This window comes from Sminthopsis crassicaudata, chromosome 5 (assembly GCF_048593235.1).
Source record: "Sminthopsis crassicaudata isolate SCR6 chromosome 5, ASM4859323v1, whole genome shotgun sequence".
NCBI lineage: Eukaryota > Metazoa > Chordata > Mammalia > Dasyuromorphia > Dasyuridae > Sminthopsis > Sminthopsis crassicaudata.
In genome coordinates, this window is record NC_133621.1 from 36,475,534 (window position 1) to 36,494,511 (window position 18,978).

The following is an 18,978-nucleotide window of genomic DNA, read 5'->3' on the forward strand; positions in this document are numbered from 1 at the left end:
TTCATTTTTTGTGTTTGAAACTCCAGGATTTAGCGTGGTGCTTGTGCTGAGCAGATGCTTAATCTGCTTATGGATTGATCTGCTCTGGAATTTACCAGGAAGCCCTTCCAAGTTTACAGGATGAAAGCCAATGTGTATAGGAAGGAGATGAAACCTGTAGTTGCAGTAACTCCTTAGGTGGAATCCAGGTCAGGCCAAACTGGAAAGTGCAAGAAAAGTTCAGAGCCTCCGTAGGAGGAGGAGGGGAGACATCCAGGGTGCCAAGTTAGGTGGTGGACGTAAGTGGAGGGAAGGTCAGGGGGCACAGGCCGGTATCTAGAAAGACAAGCTGAGAACAAGGGGCTCAGACAAGCAAAATAATACAAATCAAGGTTCGAATCAGACAGAAAGAGATAAGCAGAGAATGAATTAGACTCATAGAAGGACAAGACCCCAAAGAGAGATAACAATAATAAATAAATGTAGAGATCAATTCCCAAGGGACAAAAAGGCAGAGAGGTAAGAATAGTGCAACAAAGGCAGCTTCTGGGGGCGTGAACCCAGGGAAAGCTGATCAAGTGGGAGAGGTGATCCTGCAACTGGGCCAGGGCCATTCTGAGAGCCGCAAGAGCCATCACAGATGGCAAACACGGAAGCAAGATAGCTACGGGGCCCATGTAAAGAGAAGGGAGGCAGACACCGAGAGATGCTGGCGAGAACAGAAACTCTAAACGGCAACAAGGTGAGCAAGGCTGTCTTTCAAATTCACTGTGGATACAAGTCACATCATTTGACTAAATAATGATTCCTTTAGGTGAATTATTGTAGCTTAGAGAACTGATGAATGACACTGCTACAGAGAAGGGGAAGACTTCAGTCAAGTGAACGAGGAGAAAGAATGTGGGAATGGGCAAGAGGAGATCTCCTGTTTCCCTCAGCTAATGTCCAATTGTTTTTGCCCACATTGTCATATTTGAAATGCACTTGATTTTTTCCTATTTGGCGTAGACAGATCTTATTTTATATGTTTATCCATAAAACTACTAAGTAATATGGTATCAACCTTCAGCCATTTCTAAATGATAGCCCTTGTTAGCCTAGGAAAGATTGTCACTGTATTAAATATCCAGAGAGGGAGTGCAATAACCTAATCGCCCACCAGATGTCACTCTACTTGATCATGAGCTCAGCCTTGTCAATCCCTGACATGCATGAGAATCCCTTCCTTATAGGCTGCAGTACCCCCAGTGTCCACTAGAAGACACTTAGCCTGCATGTCCTTCCATTGCTGTGCAAGGGACTTCAAAACCTGCTTCCCCATCCTGGAGCTTCCCCATCCTGGAGCTTCCCCATCCTGGAGCTTCCCCATCCTGGAGCTTCCCTTGGCACTTTGGGGTCTTCTCACTGAAACAGCGTACCATCCTGACATCCTTGTCATCAGTGTGAGGGATGTAGAAGACCCTTACTCGAAATGACTACTCCGAGATCACTCAGTAGAAGGCAGAAAAGTTGTTTATTGAAAACCTCTGGAGGATGAGCCGTACCATCGAGAGATAAGAGAGAAAGCTCGAGGTAGGAGGACTAAAGAAGTAGTAAAGATACACAGCTTTTATACAAGAGATTCCATCACAAGGAAGAGAGAACTGACAAGGGAAGGGGAAGGCATTTAATGATGGATTGGAATGGAAGGTTTATGTTACAAAGGATTAGGGGAACATTAGGTTGGGGAACATTAAGAAATAGATACCAAAAGCAAATTAGAACAGAACATCTTCAGTTTCCCTGATTCTGAGAGGAAATCAGCCATCAGACCTTCAAACTTCAGATTCCTGAGCTGACGGCATTTAATAATCTAAATATTGATAATATTGAACAAGGACAAACGTCATCTCTCGTTGAGTAAATATATCTAAAGTTAGTGGCTAGCACACACCATACTTATGTAGGTCATAGAGACATAGAAATAAAAACAATACAGAAAAAACAATTTAAATATTCCTGTAAGTTCTTCACTTTATCTCTCCATTCCACACACCAGGAAATGTCTCTCCTTGAGGTAGCCCTTCTTCCTGGAGCCTCCATGTTGTAGAGAAATATAGGTTGGCTTGCCATTCTTCCTTTCCATCCCCATTCTTGACTTTATGCCCTTCAAAATTAATTCCCTGCCTGAGGAACTGTCCTCCTCCCTTCACTTTTTCAGCTCTCTTTTAAGCAGCTGTTCTTGTCCCTCTTTGGAATGTGACCAATCAATAATCCATCTTCAACAAACATTTATTAAGCACCTATCATGTGTCAGGCATTGTGCTCACAGAATGGAAGTTGCTTGAGGGCAACTTTTTGATTTATCTGTATCCTTAATAGTTAGCACTGTACCTGGTACACAGTAAGCACTTCATAAATGCTCGTTTTCTTCTTTCATCTTTTACCAACAAGTCCATGTAAAACCCCTTGCTGACAAGGACTGAATTTTAATTTAGGGAATGAAATATTACATAGGATGTTTTAAAATGAAATCTACTATCCGAGCCTGGATGAGAGCCCCCAATCTAAATTCTCTCTGAATTTACTTCCCAACTGAATTCTCAAGCTCAGAGGTCTCGGAGTATTCTTTGACCACATAGTTTATTATTCATAAAGTGAAAAATAAATCCCCAGTTACCTACAGCTATTTCTGGATCTCTCTTGGAAATCTGAAATGGAAGGAAGGAAGGAAGGGAAGAAGGAAGGAAGGAAGGGAGGGAGAAAGGGAGAAAGAGAGGAAGGGAGGGAGGGAGGGAGGGAGGAAGGGAGGGAGGGAGGGGGAAAATAAACACAAAAAAAGAGAATGCCATGATGTATAGCCAGCATCCATTGATATCTGTTCCCAGATGAAATCGAGGTTAGAAAATCATTGCGACGGGCTAGGATCATCAGAAGCTGCTCTGTTATTCTTTCACTTCAGGAATCATTTGGAGTGGGGAGAGGGCGGCAGTATGAAAGGTTTGACAATAATTCAGTGAAATAAAAGGGTAAGGCAGGCTCCCAGAGCCCAGAATGAATGCAAAGAAACTCAGAGTTCAATGTAAATATGGTTGAAATAAAGATTAAAGGCTTTTATCCAGTAGAGCAATGCTTAAGAATTTAGATAATATATAAAAGGAATTGCTTCCAGGCAATTTTAGCAAATCACTTTTACCTTGTTACAACAGTTGCCAGCATTAAATTAATATGGCTGTTGTCCCGATTTTATCTTTGCACCATTGCTGCTGTATAGAGGCTGAGGATTTATGTGGCCTAAAATATAACAGCTTCACTGTTGACAGATGGGCATAATAAAGCCTGCAATGGGGGGGGAGGGGGACACCTACCTTGCCTCTTGGGTTTGCCTTTTTTCCTGGCCAAATTCATCGGCAGCTAAGACCATATAGATGTTGGTGGTGTCCATTTAAGAATGGACAGAGAAGGGTCAAGAGCCCAGGTAGAGGAGTAAATCGAGTGCTGGACTGGGGTCAGATGCCCACCGCTGGTTCTTAAAACTTTAGCTACCTCTCACCTCGTTGGTCCTCAGCTTCCTTCCCTATGTGCTAGAGAGCTAGACTTCCGCCATTCTCTCTGTAAATCTGAATCTGTGGACCTGGTTGTCTGGGATGGGAGGCTCTGATCTCAGACCCAGACCCAGAGCTTGGGAAAACTCCCCTATTGCTGGTCTGAGGGCTCTCCGCCTGTCTTTGTTAGCCACGACTTAGGAGCTGACCCAGTGGGGATGCCCAGAGAGGCTGCTGGAGCTGCTAAAGGCCAGGCTCTTGCTCCGCTTGGTTTGTATCAGCCACACTCTCTCTCTCCCAGAGCCACGGAAGTCTGGTGCCGAGACAAACGTCAGAATGACGGGCCATAGCCGGGGACACAGCAGACGATCTTGGGGCCCCCAGCATCTGTCAACACCATAGCGCCCCACGGAGCCTGCTTCGGCCTCCTTCCTGGCCACTGGAACAGACTGTTCTCAGACCTGTCCGCTACTTTCAATCCGGCTTCCCCCGACTGCCAAGAAGGATCACTGGGGACGTTGCTGCAGCTTCTCGAAGCCGTAGGTGAGAGCAGGGTGCCAGGCACACACCCAAGGGGCCCCTGACAAGGGCTTGGCAAGCTGCCCCAACAGAAGGGCTCATACCCCCAACGGCAGGTCCAGTAAGCTCAGCCTAGCACCATGCCCACAGACACTGTGTTCATAGAGGGGTCTGAGAGCAACATGACAGACAAGCCCCCAAGAAGACAGCATTCTGCTGAATCAGAGGGGGGTTTACTCCATGTGGGTCCCTCATGCCATGTCCTGCTGTAATCTCTATTCACTCCCTGTTGTTGAGGAGATTTATGGGACAATATACCCTCTGTTTATGGAGAAAATGTTTTATTGCAAACCTGTTATTTTGCTAAATATGTCTTCTTAGAATTAGTTTTGATTTGTGGCTCATTAGAGAAAAAAAAAGTCATTCATTTGTAGGGCCTCGTGTGCAATAATTTTGAGTGGATGTGGACCCAGAGAGAACTTGAACTTGAGGTAGCTATCCTGAGAGTCCCAGTTGTGAAATGCGGTTGGCACAGGCACTATATTAAAAGAGGAGAAGGAGGAGAAAGAAAAATAAGGAGGAGGAGGAGGAGAAAAGGGAGAAGAAGAAAGAGGAGGAGGAAGAGGAAGAAGAGGAAGAATGAGAAAAAGGAGAAGGAAGGAGAAGAAGGAGAAAAAGAAACAAACATGAAATCTTAAATACAATTAGTAAAAGCATGAGTACTGAGACAGGATAGATAGATAGTAGATCCTCGGAAAAATATCTGGGGAGGTATTAGTGGACCATAAGCTCAAAATAAATCAACCGTGTGATGTGACAGCCCCCCCAAAGCTGGTGTGATCTGAAGCCACATTACAAGACATAGTGCCTGGTACTAGTGAAGAGACAGTCCTGCTATTTATATCCTATCCGGAGCCCTGTTTAGTTCTGAATGTCATGTTTCTGAAAGGACATTGTTAGACTGGAAAACAGCCAGAGAAAAGTAACTAAGATAGTAAAAGTCTTTAAGACCTTGCCACAAGGGGATCATTTGATGAAACTGGAGATGTTTAGGTTGGAAAAGAGAAGGCTCAGGATGAACCGCTCTTCAAGTGACTTTCACATAGGAAAGGAATTAGGCTTGTTCTGCCCCGGTTCAGAAATTGGAGCAATGCCTAGAAACTACAAAGGTGACAAATTTAATCTTAATGCAAAGAAAAACAACTTGAATGATCTACCATGGGTGCCCATAAAAGGTGAGTGGGTTCTCCGAGCAATGTCTGGATGGCCACAAAGGCACTTAATGGAGGAGGCTGGTCTGGGATGAAGCAACTGGGCGCTGATTTTCCTTCCTATACTGAGATTCTGGGATTAAAGTTCCCCAGGGAGGCCTGCAAAGTGTGCCTTTGGGCTACTGACTGTCATTCCCCAGGAGAGTAACCACAAACTAATCAAGAAGCCACTCTAAGGCCAGTTCTCTGATAGGTGACTGCAGAGAGTTCCAGTTGATTCAGTCTAAGGTTGATCGGCTATTTTGGTGGTTTTCAATTTGTGGCACATGTTGCCTTCCCCAGAGGAATCGCCATGTGAAGTTCACCCAGCTGGACCATGAAGGGCTTCACTAAAGAAGGAATATAAATTCTTTGAGAGCAAGGGTTTTTCATTTGCACATGCTTGATAAATGGGTTATTGATTGTTTAATTAATTAAAGAAGGTAAAGACTATTGTGATATAGAGAATAGAATACTGAGTTTGGGGCAGAAGGTCCTGGATTTAAATTGTAACTTGGCTGTTTATTGCTACATAACCTTGCCCTAGAGAATTTCCGAGACTCTTTCCAGTTCCACATCTTGTGTCATGTTCTGGGGGGCATCTTTGAGTCTTTGAGGATAGAGTAAGGAACCCAAAGCTGAAGATTGCTTTTCAATCTTTCTTTTTTAAGCTGTTATTGCACAGACTTGTTAAAAACTCCATATTTTCCATCCTTTTCTTACATTTTTAGAGTTAGCAAGAGAGCACAATGCAACGCATGTTCATATTCTAGGACATGGGTTTCATCACATTATTCAGACAATATTCTCAATGTGACCATCTGCTTCCACCAATTACAGGAAACAGTCCCACTGACTATGGAAGGCAGCAGATCTTCTGTATTGCAGTCTTTTTGTGAGCATTGGGACAAGTCACAAGCTTTCTTTTTCTGAAAGCAGAGACATCCAAATGATTTCCTAGCAAAAAAGGTAAGGAAATAAGTAAAGCAGGTGCAACCTGAGAATTTTGCACCTGTTTTCTGATGGCAAGTTATCCCTTCTGGAAAATGACTTAAAATAAATCACAGAGGAAATGGTTCTCAAAAAGCAAAATTGATGTGCCAACTTGAGACCAGACATTGGGATAAAGACCTGAATTATGGATTTACATCGAAACAGAACCGAGGTCCAAAATTCACAGGGCAATTTTGTACCACTTTTCTGATCCAGCAGAGTTGTGGAGTGGTGCGAATCTGTGGCACAGTGTGGATCTGTGTTTCTGGTTTCTTTTTGTCTTTTTTTGCCCAAGTCTGGCAAGATCAGAGCTGGAACCTTGCTCTCTTTTTAAAACATCTTAGAATCAAGGAAGCAGAGAATACTAGAGCAGAAAGAAGCCTTAGATATCATTTTAATACTCCTCATCTTAAAGAAAAAAGAATGATGAAAGAATTGAAAAGGGAATAAAGTACAAAAAAAGTTAATTCAATAAAGTCCCCAGAGAGAACATTATTTGTCAGCTTCTGAAAATTGTAATATTAAAGAAGGGAAGAATTATTTGAGTTCATTCCAAAGACAATAATTCTCTAAGATAGTATGCAATAAATAAGGGAAATGTGAATTAGAATAGACATTAGATTTTAATGGCAAAGATAAGAAACATTTGGGCATTTATTAATTTTTATGTTAATTATGCCCACAAAAAGTAAAATTACCTTTGATCTAATCTACCAGACTTGTAAATTCTCAGAGAAATAGGACTATATTTTACCTAAATTTTAAATCACCCTCCTCCATCTCCAGGTTCTAGCACAGAGCTCAGCACACAGCAGATACTTAACAAATGTTTGCTGAACTGATTCTAAGAAACTCGGCATATAACAAACTCCAGGGAGTCAACATTATTATTCCTTACGTAAAGATGTCAGTCTCAATTATGTGAGCAAGGCTGATTTTGGTTGGGCTAAGGTTTAACTAGTTGGCAGTGGCCATGTACTAGGGTCTTCCCAAATTAATTCCTCTGGGAGCTTCTATTCTGAGTTAGCATAGCCCTTAAAACAACTCAATCCAGTGCTTATCACACAGTCTACTATTGTTCAAATTTAAGGACAATCCAAATCCCAGTTTTGTGCCTTCCTTTGTAGGAACTGTGACCTACAAGAGACCAGTCACTGCATCTCTGGATGGCAGGGTTCTCCTGATTCTGAAAGCCCTTCCCTCCCATTTCTCACTCTAGATTCTTTCTGAGAACTTATGGTGTTCACTAGGGAATAGCAGCATCAAACAAGTAGAAATGAGGTGAGGAGGAGTACTGTAAGAGACCTTGAGCAAGGCACTCAACTTTTAACTGCCTTTTTTTCAACTGTAAAATGGGATAATAATAGCACTGAACTCCCAAGGTTGCTGGGAGCATCAAGAGAGATAATACCTGCTAAGCATCTAGTAGGAGCTTCCTAAATGCTGGTTTCCTCCCTTCTCTTGGCCATCATCTTGCTTGCCTTTCTCTGCATTTGCTTCCCACAGCCCTCTTTCTCCATACAATGTCCACCTGACTGTTCCTGACAGCTGAGAACAGCCAAGCCATTAACCCCACCTGACAAATGCTGGTCAATAGGATGTGACAGTCAACAAGAAGACCAAGGATGTATTACTGATGCTCTTCCTCCCCTTCTTTTGGCTGCTGGTGTGCTTCTAGCAGAAGCCAGCACCCCCCTGCCCCTGCACCTCTCAAGGGCATCATGGAGAAGGTGGGGATGTGCAGGTGGAGACTTAGGGGAAAAAAGTAAGGGTCATGAAGCCGGGAAGACTCATCAGCTGGTGAGCATCTTCTCCATAATTAGTGGATGTGAAAAACAATCTCATGGTGAACCGGAGACCTTGGCACTCACAACCTTGGGATCCTTCCCTCACTGTCCATTCAGTGTCCATCCAGGTATCCAATCTCATAGTGAACCGGAGACCTTGGCACTCACAACCCTGGGAGTCCTTCCCTCACTGTCCCTCCATGTATCCAATCCCATGGTTGCTGGGACATTGTCCTTCCATGTATCCAATCCCATGGTTGCTGGGACATTTCGGATGTGCGTCTGAGTTCAGGAAGCAGCAGCTGCAGGCTCCCTGTCTCCCTGGAAAGCAGGGGCCCTTTTTGCTGGCTGTAGATGGCTCGAGGTAATTGAGCAGCAATGATCAGCAAGTCAGATTGGAAAGGAGAAGTTGCTGCCGTTGAGAATTGGTCCCAAGTGACTCTGGTTTGCCTCTTGAGTGAAAACATCAGAGCCTCCCATCCCCATTTCACAGACATAGCACCCAAAGGAAGACACTCACAAAAAGAAGGCGACTCCTAAAAACTGTATTATCCACTAATTATCACAATGCAGTAAACACACTAAAACATTCTACCAGAATCTTTTAATTGACCCTCATTGGATTATGGGAAGGAAAAAAGTCCCTGTGAAAGACTAATGTTCTTCTGTTAGAGAAAACTATTGGTATTTCTTATCAGTTATATATATAAAATTAGACTCCTCCCAAAGTCCTAGATTCCTCATTGTGACCTGGTTGTGCTCTTGTATTTTTATGGAGCAGAATAGAAGATGACAAATTTTGGCAGGTACTCCCAAAGTTCCAAGTGCAGACCTAGCCAAAGAAGACATATCCAGATCACAACCTTTTACATCTCAGGGAATAGATCAATGAATTTCTCTGGCCAAAAATTTTAAAAAGACTCATCACCTAGTAACCTTTCCAAATTTAGGCTAGTTTTTGGACAATGGACAAGTAATAGGGAACTATTAGGATTTATTGACTAGAGGAGCTGCAGGACATGGTCAATTGTGTTCTGCCACCATCAGGCTACAGTGCCACATTTTCAGAAGGAAATCGACAGAGTGGAGTACAGCCTAGGTGGTGAAAGAACTTTAGATTCAACCAACCTAGGATGTCAACCAATCTAAAGACTGGTTGACAAAGCTAGGGATGCTTATTTAGCCTAGGTAAGACTTGGAGGTCAGGGTAAGAATGACAACTACCTTCTGGTCTTCAAGTTGTCATAAAAATAGGAATTCATCTTGGTTTACTTTCTATCACAGTCTAAATTAATTAATAGTAATGTGCAGAATTTGGGGACTAGCATATTTCTATTTTATATAAGGGAAACCTTCCTAATATTAAAATTCCCCAAAGTTTTCCTAGGGAAGTTAGGTTCGCCAACACTGAAAGGCTTCAAGTAGAGACTAAATGACAACTTGTAGGAGATGTGTGGATAGATATGGGATAAATTAAGATGATTTCTGAAGTCACTTCTGAGATTTGAGAGAACCACTTTCTTTCCTCACCCTATTTTTGGCTTTCTAGAGTCTGACTTCCAAGATTATCATTCAACTAAGACTTCTTTTCTCAAAGTTACTCATGATCTCTTGATCACCATGACTAATGGCCTTTCTTTCTCTTCAGTCTCATCCTTCTTGACCTCCTGGCAGCCTTAGATATTGTCAACTGATTCCCCATTCTCTCTGTTTCCATGACACTACTGCCAGACTAATCTTTTTTGTATAAAGAAGACCTATGTCTTTTCCACTCAGAATCTCTGAGGAAAGAGTAGATTTTAAGTTAGGAAGAATCCTATTCAACTAACTCTTCCCATTTTATAGCTGTGAAAACTGAGGCAAAGAAATACAACAAGCTGGAGGAGCTGAAATTTCCTATATGAGACAAGTCCTGAACCCTGATCAAATTTAATGTTCTACTATTCCATGACTCCTGACCAAAGCTGACATGAAATATTCAGGGGATCATCAGACACTGAAAATGTGTCTTCAGTGCCTTTTTCTTAGCTATTAAATAAAATCCAAATCTCTTTACTTGGCATTCAAGAAACTCCAAGGGGGCCAAGTTGGCAATCTAGCCTCCACACTCTGCTCCACTTCAGTGAAACTCAACCACTTTTCATCTCCCAAACATACTCTACACTTTCCTGTCTCTTTGCTTTTACTCAAACTGTTCTTAATGTCTGTAACATTTTTACTCATCCCTTTGGTCTTTTGAATTTTGAATTTTTTCAATTTTCAAGTCCAATTCAAGACTACTTCCTCCATGAAACTTTCCATGATTTCCTTAATTGACTTTCCCCCTCACTCCCACTCAAGAAACATTATTTTGAACTCTGTATTTACCTATGAAGTCTTTTTCTTTTCTAATGATTACTACCGCTAGTAACTATGGAGAAACAGAGTTGAACGAAGCAATACCCCTAGGGAAGTTACAACGTGTAAAATGTCCCAGGAACTGTATGAATGAATGACATTTATCAGACACTTACTATGTGTCAAGCGCCATGTAAGTACTGGGATCACATGCTCCTCCTCCGAAATCTTATATGTTGTAACTTCCCTACAGGTATTGCTTTGTCCAACTCTTGTTTCTTCATGGTTACTAACAGTAACCTTTGAAAGAAAAAGCATGTTGGAGTCGGAGAGGTGACAATAGGGAAATCCTTAATCTAATGCACATAAACCAGGACCTTGACTTTGGTCAGCCGCAGATTGCCTCTTCATATATTCTGTCCTGAACTAGACAATCTGAGGTGGAGGGCTGATAAATACAAATGTTTTGTGTTAACAGATGACATATTTGTATCAATAATGAGGTGATATGCTATACATCTCTGGAGAAGGGCAAGGGAACAAGCATTTATTAAGTGCCAACTGTATGCCACTCTATAACTATTATCCCATCACATGTGATATCATATTCAAATAATTCAGGCTCAGCTTTTCCTCCAAAAAATAAACCAACACTTTGTTTTGGCCTCGGTTTTAGACTGGAGGCAACACTGTTGACTTGAGGATAAAGAGGTCTGGATTGTGTTGATTGTATCTGACAGATATGAAACTTCAACTCAAATTTAGTAGAAGGTTTAAGTAAACTCTCACCCTGATCTCTCCTCATGGTTTAGAGATGATCCTGGGCCTCAGAGAGGGTCTGCCAGAAGCACACAAGCTCCAGCTGGACCTGTCAGGCTGGATGGGCTTAGAAGATGGGTTCAATGATGTCTGTCATTCAAACCCCCTCCTGACTGATTTCAGAGAATCCCCCCAACTGTTGGGCATGGGATGAAAATGTTTTATTCCCCCACCACTTATAAAGGGGCTGTGATCTGCTTCAGTGGAAGGAGTATCTATCTGGGAAAGTTTGGAGTCAGAAAGACTGGAGTGCAAAAAACCAGCCCCAGACACTTTCTGGCTATACGACTCTGGGCAAGTACCTTCATCTGAGATTTCTCTTCTATAAAAGGGGGAAAATAATAGCCCCTTCCTTTCAGGTTTGTTCTAGAGATAAAATTAAATACTAATTATAAAGTGCTCAATGTAATGTCTAGCACATAGTAAGCACTATATAGATTGTTATAATTATCTATACTCACAACATTACAGATTTTTGAAGTGTTGGAGCATTAATCATCTCTTGTACAGATGAATGAAAATATACTATTTACAGAATATATATGCATATATGTGTGTGTGTGTGTGTATATATATATATATGTATTATTTGAATGCCTCACACTACCATCTTCCTGTGTAAAGACTTTATGGCTAATGGCTTGGATGAAAAGATAGATTTATACATACATACAAACACACACACACACACACACACACACACACACACACACATATATATATATATATATATATATATATATGTAATGTTGTTTGAACATGAACTAGAGCAGGGGTTCTCAAACTATAGCCCTCGGGCCAGATGCAGCCCACCAGGTCATGGCAAATGGGCTGAGGGGTGGAGACAGAGTGTGGCTTTTGTTTTTATTCTAGTCCGGCCCTCCCACAGTTTGAGGGACAGTGAACTGGCCCCTATTTAAAAAGTTTGAGGACCGCTGATAGAGTCTCACAGAAACTATAAACAGCAAAAGAAGCTCCAACTCTCCCCTGGGAAAATGTTCAGGGGGCCCTGGGCCATCCCCGGGAGCACGCCTTTGTTCTGTTACTGTACAATACCTGGCCCCGGGGACAGTGGGGGAATCCTCGATGTTACTTTGCCTTGCCTACCCAGGAGGGCTGATCCTTATGAGTAACTACCTGAATTGACCTCATTAACCCTAGTAAAACCTGTTAACAACCAGGCTGGTATGAGTGCTGCTTCCAGGGGTGGCCCTTTAGCCACTGTGTCCCCCAACTACCTGTGTATGTATAGGTATATATGGGGGTGCATGTGGAGATACAGAGATCCCCATCCACACATATATACACACCCATACATACACACACATGTGTATATATTTGTACATGTGTACATATATGCATACTTTTGTGTATAGATATAGTCTATATGTTTATATATATACTTAATGTTATTATATATATATATATATATATATATATATATATATATATATATATATATATATATATATATAAAACAAATACTTAAAATACTTAATAGACTAGTATACACACACACACAAAATGATGTTGTCTCTGCTTTGAGATCGTGGTAGCCCCCCTCCCACCCCACACATGGTAGCCCCCCACCCCAGCCCTTTCATGTATTTGGAGCTGGAGGAGCTCAATCTAGATCCAGAACTTGGAGGGGGGGCTTCTAGAAGTAAAGCTCAGAAGGTTAAATGACTTGCCTCCGTTTACCAGGTCAAAGTGAGAAGCAGAATTTGAGCTCAGACGCTCAGGATCGCAGAACCAGGGCTCTTTTTACCATACCATACTGCCTCCCTTGGAAGTCTTCAGCTCTCTTTGAGCTGACAGATAAGGAAACTGAGGACCCAGGGTCAGAATCAGGATTCCAACCCAGGAGCTTTGGTCTTTAGGCCGAGTTAGTTTGCTCTGTGGTCCCTAAGAAGGAAAGCTCTTTCACCTGCTTTTGGTCAGCTCCTTAGCACAGGGCCTGGCTCATAGTAGGTACTCAGGAAGCTCTGGAGGAGGGACCGACAGCCCCACGCTTCTTGGGAGCATCTTTCAGTCGGGGTCCTCTGAGACAGGAGTTGTCCAGGCTTTTCAGGGGAAGGCACAGAGAGCTCAGGTGGATTTATGAGTATCCTCCCATTCCTTTTATGAGCAAGATGTATTCTCCCGCTCCTGAGCCAAGCAGCCAGCTGAGACTAGTTGACTTCTACCCAGGCAATCGACTTAGCAAAATAGTTTTAAGATGGAGGCAGCTCCTTGCTAGAACAAGGTGGGAGCCATGATAATGGCCAGCATCCCTGAAGAGGAAGCCTTTACACAATCACACGTGTTTTCAATTACCTTCCTGCTTTTCATCCATCCTCAGAAGTGATCCTTCCCACCCTCTAGGAGAAAGCTTTTTCGGAACCTTAAAAGGCCTCTTTCTTTTCTTTTTTCTTCTAAAACCTGTTATGAGTTTCCCATATAAAAAATGGGTATAAAAAAGAGCATTTCTGTCAGCTCATTGAATTAGTATTATCATTCCTTCCCCACTAAAAAGACCGGCCTTTTTCTCCCCTTTTTACAGGGGAAAGGGTATGTGGGGGGTATTTTGATCATGAGGGAGGTAGACATTTTTGGCCTGGAGTAACATGCTTCCTGAAGAGATGAGTCAGCACCTAAAGAAAAGAAGAGCTAGGACCATAAAGCAATTCAAAAACCTGCCAGAAGTAAGTTTTCTTGGGGATGGAGGGAGGGGGACCCATTTTGTAAGCGTGCATCCAAGCCCTCGGGACCCAGTACAAAGATACCTTCACAGAGGGGAGGGAGAACTCCACGAGCTCGTTGTGGCAGCCATCAAGCTTCCCTCTTGGAAGCATCCCCTGTGCCAGAGGATGCGACACTGGCAGCAGTGGAATTTGGAAGGGGCGGGGAGGGCTGGCTGGAGTCCATGGGCTTTGGGGAGCTAGTCTTTTACTTGGGGGACAGCTGAGAGAGAAAGGTAAAAGGCTATTGGACTATGGATTCTGGGACTTAAATGTTACAAATGGGTTCGTCGCCCACAAGCCACGAGTGATGACAGTGCAGTGGCAGCTTGATGAGAAGAACCGAGAGCAATAGCTCAATACCAATCGGATCTCAATTCACAGTCATTATCAGTGGGAAAACAGAAATTGGCAGAAGGCCCATGTGAAAAACTGATAAGCACCGGGGCTGGCGAGATAGCGGGGCTGCTCCATGCAGAGAAGAGGGAAGCTGCTTGGGGAAACCCTTCCTAGAGGGAAGGGAAAGTCAAAAGACTTGGCTGCTAGAACTGCTTCAAACTTTCACCCTCACAAAGCCAGTGGGTTTGGTGGTGGGAGCCCACGCGAGCGGGCTTAGAACCTTTTTTGTGTCATTGACCTTTGTGGCAGTGGATCTCAATGCATGGAATAAGAGGATCTGTGTAGAGAAAAGCAATCATGGTCATATTTATAAAAGAAACCAGTCATACTAAAATACTGTTCTCAAAACACATACATAGACTATATAGGTATATAGATGTATGTATATATATATGTGTGTGTGTGTGTGTGTGTGTGTATACACACATATATATGTATATACATATTTTACACACATTTGTAAATAAAAATGTATTAAAATGAATAATAAAATACATATGTGTATGAGTATATATATGTATATCTGTATAGTCTATACAGTCTGTATGTGTGTTTATCCTTTTTTCCTTGAAGTGAGAGGGATCTAGGTATTCCATGGATACTAAAATCCTTTTTTTAAAGCTAGAAATCTACAATTAAATTCAATCAACCAAGCAGGATTTATTTAGGACTTAATCCTGGTATATAGTGACAAGAATGAAAGTTGTCTCCTCGGGGAGCTTACAGTCTCTCAGGAAAGAGATGCTAGGCAGGGAAGAGAGAGGAGGAGCACCGGCTGTTGTGGGGAGGAGGAAAGGCTTCATGTTTGGGCCGTGATCCAAAGGAAGTGAAGAAGGATTCTATGAAGGAGAAGGGAGGAGACCCAGGGGATGACCTCCAAATTATTTTAAAAACCTACAGGATATTGATTAGGAGGCATGGAATCATATATACATGGACTCTGGACTCCCAGAGGTCAGCAGGATTCTGCAGAAGTTGGCATGCTCCTGGATGTAGTGGAAATCTCTGTGTCAAGAGGCAGGCTTTGGTCCGTCAAGCCCCCACCCAGCTTGCAGAAATATGTGAGCTGTAGTTGTTGGGGCAGAAGAACTTGTTGTGTCAGCACTGCAGAAGAGAATGAACTAGCTTTTCTTTTCATTTAACCTAAGGCCAGTAGTACCTACCAGAAGTATCGCACCAGCCAAAATCAGCCACAGGCCCCTTAGCTTGGTGTCTGGGCGCTGGGAGGTTTCCTGCTGGCAATCTCAGGGAGGCCTAAATATTCTGGGGGTCACCCGCCTCCCCTTCACCCCCTCACCCAAACACCCAAGGGAACTTCTAGTAACATCCCCCCTTTTTTATTTTGGCAGTTTTCCCATAACATTTCATCTACTTAAATTTTACAGATTTACTTTTGTTCAGGATCAGTTTTGATAATGGATTAAAAAGCAATTTTCTTAGTAAGAACTGTCTTATAGTAGAGGAAGAGAATACTTCTTGCAGCTCAGAGACAAATTGCATCAAGCAATTTCTCTGGGCATTCTTGGTCTTTTGCCAGCGTAATAATTATATTATCAACACTTTTTTTTCTCCCATTATCCTCTTAGCTGTTGCTTTCCCATATTTGTGTGTGCGTGCATGCGTGTGTGTGTGTGTGTGTGTACTGAAAGATATACAAAATTATACATACACACATATATTTCTGGGAACACAGGAATGATAACTGGATTTACATGATATTTAGAGGTTTGCAAAGTGTTTGCCATTACTAATCTCATTCGGAAGGCCAAGGATGCCCAAGGCACAGCCCTAAAGATCATGTGCCTATTTAGACCTTTCTATATAGTCCTTGAAACAAACAGATATAAAAATGACTCCCATTCTACTTATAGCTCTTTTAAGATTTTCTTAATTTTAAAAAGCTTATTGATGGATTATATACACACACACACACACACACACACACACACACACACACACACACACACATTTATAGATTACTTCCACTTGTGGACAAGTTTTTCTCTGAAAGTGCAGGTGACAAATCATGTCAAGAGCACACACACACACACACACACACACACACACACACACACACACATGCATTTTTAAACACTTTTTAAGAAAATTTTTTTCTCCTATCTCAATGGAAAAACATGTCTCGGAACAAATATCTGTAGTCCAAGTGAACAAATTCCCTCAATTCCTGCACATACAAATAATCCATATCTCATTCTGTCCCTGAAATCTATCCCATCTCTGTCATGGAAAGCACGTTTCATCCCCGTTCCTCTGGAATCATAGATGGTCTCAGCATTGATCAGAGTTCTTACAGCTTGTCCAGCTGTCCGCCTGTTTCCCAACCTTATGATGTTATAGCATATGTTGGTCCCCTAGCTCTACCTATCTGATTCTTCATCAATTTATAAGAAGGTTTCATCAGTTTCAAAAATCTACATATTTAAATATTATTATAATAGCTAGCATAAAAGAAGGGTATTTAAAATGCTTGTAGATTGGTAATGTTATATTACGTTAATTAATGACAGTTGCTGTAAGTATGAAAATTTTTTTAAATGTTGTAGCTTATGGATGGCTTTTTTCTTACTCTGGCTTCAGCCCTACCCTCCGTCAGGTTTGCCCTTCCCCTCGCTGCAGAAGGTGCTTAATAAGTTCTTGTTGAATTGGAGTGTCTACTCTGTACAGAGCGATGTTAAGTGGAATCAGGCTCCTACCTCCCTGCATTCTCTCTCTACTAATTAAAAAGAAATTGACAGTGACACATAATTAGCTCCTGACATTAATTATATTTGGCAAAGATCTAACTCTGCTTGGAAATGAGTTCTTTCTTCCTTTCTCCCCCTCTCCTTTTCTCTCTCTTTCTCTCTTGAAGTGAAACTAGGTAAGATTAAAACGGACTCGGTTTTACATTTAAAATCATTCATAAAAAATGTTTGGGGGTAAGTGTATGATTGAGTCCACTTCGGCCTGATTAAATGACCAGTTGGCTAAGGCGGTGCAAACATAGTTATATTGTTAAACAGTCTGAATGCTCATCTCCGGGAAGAGATAGAACATGACAATACTTGTCAAACAAAAATGGAAACCCAAATAGAAATTTCAAGATATGGAAGTTAAAAAAGCCTTTTAACTAAGAACCCGACTATTGGATCTCACAAAGGAGCCCACATTGGAATATTTATTAGAACAGCAGAACATGGGATGACATCTAACAGTTGTATTTCTTGGTTAAGGGAAGAGAAGAACAATACTTGGGGTAGTGGGCCAAAGCTTAAAGTCCCATAGTAGGTGTTATAGAACAGTAGCTATGACTATAACCACAACTATTATTATTACTACCTGCTTGCCTATCTGCAGAAGTCATCCTTATTCTAAGTCTTTTTCACACAGATATTTCTAACCCCCAAATCTGAATCCAGAAATGGCTTCTAAAGCAGCAAAATACCTAGAACCCGAGACAATTTGTTAAAGGGAAATTGGAAAGCAAGCCCATTAATGTCCATCTGGCGTAATATCTCATCTGATCGTATTTTGTATAGGGTCACGGGGTGCCAGCTGGGCTTGGCTTGTAGCTCTTACATGCACAGCCTGATTAGTTCTTGCTCATCTTCTCTTTTTTTATCCCCTCCCCTTCCACTTGGGAGAAAGCGATAGCCCAGGAGCCACCCTGAATGAAATCTGGTTTGTATTCACCCCTTGGGAAGAGATTTTGGTCATATAGCAAGTCAGTGTCTGAATCTTCAGCCCCCCACCTGTCGAGGGGACCACACAGGAAAAGAGATTCCTCCTCAAAATATGGCGAGAAATGCAGAGGATTTTAGGCATGTGTGGATGCCGCTCTTGCCCTCTCTGCTGACCCTCCTCTCTTAGGGCTCGCTCTCACCCAGAGTGTGCATCATTCCAAAAGTCTCTTGGAGAGTTGGAAAGTGACTGGCACTGCAGCTGGCCCTGAGCATCCTGAGCTGCTAGAGGGGACTCTGCTTCTGTCACAGCTTTCTTGATTGTTTTTACACCCTGTACACATACAGACTCAGAAATTCAGAGACTCTCAGACACTGAGAGACTCTCAGAGACACACAGACTCTCACACTCACACACTCACTTACACAGGGAAGACTAGAAGAGAGCCCTTCTAGGTCGTGGATTGCTCCCAGATTTGGACACCCCACCGGTGGCACTCTAGAATGACTTTGGGGATTGGCAGCCGGGCTCCAGGGGCACTGGAAGATCTCGTTGTGAGTGGGCCCCGAGCCATCCTGACAGATGGGTTGGAGCACAGACAGCCAAGCCCCCATTTAGGCACATCAAATGTGTTTTCTGAAAGGAGGAAGCCGAGCCAGCCATGTCCGAGCAGCTTCAAACAGAGCTGCCCGGGCCAGGCTGTGAGAACCTGGGACTCTTCCCAGCCACCTCTGCACGAGGGAGGGGACAAGAGAATAATTTTCTGCTGCCATGTTAAAGCCATTTCCTCTATCTAATGACTTATTAGTCCCTTCCCATGCGTCTCCGAGGCATACCCTCGCACAAGTGATTAATGGCACAATTCTTGCTAAATTAAAAGAGTAAGAAAGTCTATTTGGAGACTTTGTTCAGAAGATCTGCCCAGTGCTATTATGGAGCCCATGTAGCTGGGGTATTTGCAATCTTTAAC

The 18,978-nt window shown here is 42.5% G+C and overlaps 1 protein-coding gene across 2 annotated transcripts in view; it reads left to right on the forward strand.

The window, feature by feature from the left end:
* The window catches only part of ATP2C1 (ATPase secretory pathway Ca2+ transporting 1), a 221,473-nt gene that overhangs the window by 72,319 nt on the left and 130,176 nt on the right, over nucleotides 1–18,978 (forward strand). Inside the window, exon 1 of one of the 2 annotated variants that reach the window (XM_074270897.1) lies at nucleotides 6,219–6,241. The exons of the other annotated variant lie outside the window; for it this stretch is intronic. The gene's annotated coding sequence lies outside the window, so the exon portion shown is untranslated. Of the gene's footprint in view, nucleotides 1–6,218; nucleotides 6,242–18,978 lie in introns of those variants that run through there. 2 annotated transcript variants of the gene reach the window in all.